Consider the following 3,237-nt stretch of genomic DNA (forward strand, 5'->3'; position numbering starts at 1 on the left):
GTGGCAGGGACGTGGGCTCCTGCTGTGGCTACCATAGACTGGACGGTGGAGTCTCCAGGCTGGACAGGGCTTCCTTCTTGAGAAAGAAGACCTCGGCGGAGGGAAGGGCTTCCAGGGGAGGAGCTGCATGTGCCGAGTCCCCGGGGCCGCGGTGTGTGTGGTGGTGGCATGTGGGTCCCCAGCACAGTCTGGAGGGGCCAGGGGGCAGGAGCCGAGGTGACAGGAGCCGCCACCCCCGAAGGAAGCCTGCGCCACGCACAGCATCAGATCTTCGGAGGGAGCTGGTGGAAATCAGCACAGCCCAGGTCCCCTCGGATCCCCAGACGCTGGGCATAAAGCTAACTCCCTGGGGGCAGGAACTGGTATCGAGGGTCTAGGTGCAGGCGGGCACTATGCTCCGGGACACTGATCCTAAGGGCGCAGTGACGTTACCTGCTGGGGGGCGCAGGACAGGCACACAGCCAGGAAACCCAGGAGCTCTGCGCAGCCCGGAGTGGGGTCCCCCTGCTCCCCCATGGGGGCCGCGGAGTGTCATGTGGCTGTGGGAGATGACGCTCCCCAGCAGCAGGGACCGATGTCACGGTACGCTGTGGCGTGGAGCACCACGGGCCCCACGGTGACTTCCCAAGCTGAGGGGGCGTAGGGGGTGCCAGGGGCCGGGGCCATCGCTGCCTCAGTGACCCTGACACAGCGCACAGGGTGGGCACCGGGCCGGACGCCGACAGCCCCTGCCCAAGGTCACAGGCGCGACAGCAGGACACGGGCGGGCGGGAGAGGAAGGAGCGCGCCGCCTTCCAGGCAGAGTCCTGCCCGCGATCACGTCATCCCGGGACCCCGCCGCCCGGTCCGGGCCGCGTCCCCGGCCGTCCTTCATGACCTCATCTCTTGGCTGCGCCCCAGGGCGGCGCGGGCTGGATCGATGCGGCTCGGCAGCGCCCACGCCCGACGTCCCTCCCTCCCTGGACAGCCAGTCCGCGTGGGTGCCCGCCGGGGTCCCCACGCCCCGCCCCGCCTCCTGCACCCGAGTTCGGCTCCAGCCCGGTCCCTTCTCTGTCCCAAGGCGCCGCAGACCCGCTGGAGAGGCGGCGCGGGGCAAAGGAGACCTCAGCACCCGCAGGCCCAGGTCAGGGCCGCCCAGCCCGCAGCTGCAGGTGGAAGGGGGCACGCCACACCCCTTCACAGACTCAGGGGCTGAGGTTGGGGAGGGCAGGGAGCAGGGAGCAGGCTCACAACCCAGCACTTAAGACTCAGACAGGCACTGCTGCATGCCTGTCACTGGGGCACTCTGGGAGGCTGAGGCAGGAGGATCCCAAGTTCTAGTCGCACTAGGACACTTTAGTGAGACCCTACCCCAAAATTAAGAGTAAAAAGGGCTGGGGAGGTACCTCAGTGCAAAGCTGGTAGGATGTAGGATATCCATCACTGGTGCAAGCCGCGGCATTGGCAAAGCAATTGCACTGAAAGCTGCAAAGGATGCAGAGACCGCCCAGTCACACCCCAAACTTCTGGGCACCATCTACACTGCTGCCGAAGAGACTGAAGCAGCTGGCAGCCGGAGGAGAGGCCTTGTCACATACCGCGGATGTGAGAGGTGAACAGCAAATCCACAGCGCAGCAGAGAAAGCAGTCGAGAAATTTGGGGGAAGCTGCCAGGCGCGGTGGCGCACGCCTGGGGTCCCAGCGCTCGGGAGGCTGAGGAAGGAGGGTCACCTACTGGGGACTGAACCCAAGATCCGAGGGCCTGACATTTTGATGAACAATGCCAGTGCTATTAGCCTGACCAACGCAATGGAAACACCTGCGAAGAAGGTGGGTCTGGTGATGAGGGTGAACGCCAGGGGCACCTACCTGACCTCTAAAGCGTGCGTTCCGTTTTTGAGAAAGTAAAAATGCTCATATCCTTCATCTCAGCCCACCACTGAATTTCAGCCCAGTGTGGTTCACACAGCACTGAGCTTACCCCATCGCTAAGTGCAGTGTGTCCACGTGTGTGCTAGGAACAGCCGAAGAATTCAAAGGTGAAATCGCACTCCACGCCTTATGGCCTAAATCAGCTACACCCACTGCTGCTATGGACATGCTGGGAGGGTCAGGCGTTGAAAGCCAACGTAGAAAAGTTGAGATAATTGCAGATGCCACATATTCCATTTTTAAAAAGCCAGAAAGCTTTCCTGGCAACTTTGGTATTGATGAAAATATCTTAAAAGAAGAAGGAATAAAAAAAATTTTGATGTCTACGCAATTAAACCAGGCCACCCTCTGTTACCAGATTTCTTCTTACATGAACATCCAGACGCAGTTATAAAGAAAAGGGAATCACAAGGTGCTGTTCCAGAATTAAAAGAAGAGAAATCACAGCCACAAGCAAAGCCACGTTCTGGACCTGTGGAAGAAACATTCAGAACTGTGAAGGATGCTCTTGGAGATGATGTTGTATAAGCCAGGCGAGGCATCTGTAGGTTTGAACTGTCCGGTGAAGATGGTGGCACGGGGTTTCTTGATCTGCAAAGCAAGGGTGGGAACCTTGGACAGGGGCAGCCCTCTGATTGGGCAGATGTGGCGATGCGTATGTCTACTGATGATTCTGTCAAAATGTTTTCAAGGCAACTAAAACCAACAGTGGTATTCCTGTCAAGAAAATTGAAGATGAAAGGAAACGTGTCCCTAGCAATCAAGCTGGAGAAGGTAATGAGTCAGGTGCATACCAGACTGTGAAGGAAGAGAAAGAAAAACTGTGGACCTCTGTGCTGTAGAAAGTAAAAAAAAGCTCAGCAGTGAACATCTAACCTTTGCTGTCTTCCCCACTGTATTACAAGGATCTGCATGTTTGTTCTAAAAGAACAGATTCTCTGCACCTGTAAGACTTGAAATTATAATCCAAAGCCCTGGCCAAACATAGGCTTCCTTAAGTGGAATTCTAAGACATTTTGTTTTTATCGTTTGAGGGTTTTGCCCTCTTGGCCTTATATCTCATCCTGTCTTTTTTCAGGAAAATTATGTGTTTTTTGCAACCAACTAGGGTCAAGCCGTAAAATTAGCTCTTCACAACCCTGCTTCTCCTGTAAAATAAGGCCAGTTGTTTTAAAATTTTTTAGTTTGGGGGGATTGGATACCAATGAAAATTGTCATGATAATGTGGAGTTTTATATACTTATTTTAATCTATGTACATTTCACAGAAATCATCTAATGAATTGCTTAACAAATACTACTTGTCAGAACTGAGTGAAATAAAGTT

At 55.2% G+C, this 3,237-nt stretch overlaps 1 pseudogene; it reads left to right on the forward strand.

The window, feature by feature from the left end:
- Positions 1 to 514: 514 nt before the first annotated feature.
- On the forward strand, positions 515 to 2,715 carry LOC102020361 (annotated as a pseudogene).
- The last annotated feature ends 522 nt before the right edge of the window (positions 2,716 to 3,237 follow it).

The sequence above is a fragment of the Chinchilla lanigera genome, unplaced genomic scaffold (assembly GCF_000276665.1).
Source record: "Chinchilla lanigera isolate Chin_1 unplaced genomic scaffold, ChiLan1.0 scaffold00028, whole genome shotgun sequence".
NCBI classification, from domain to species: domain Eukaryota; kingdom Metazoa; phylum Chordata; class Mammalia; order Rodentia; family Chinchillidae; genus Chinchilla; species Chinchilla lanigera.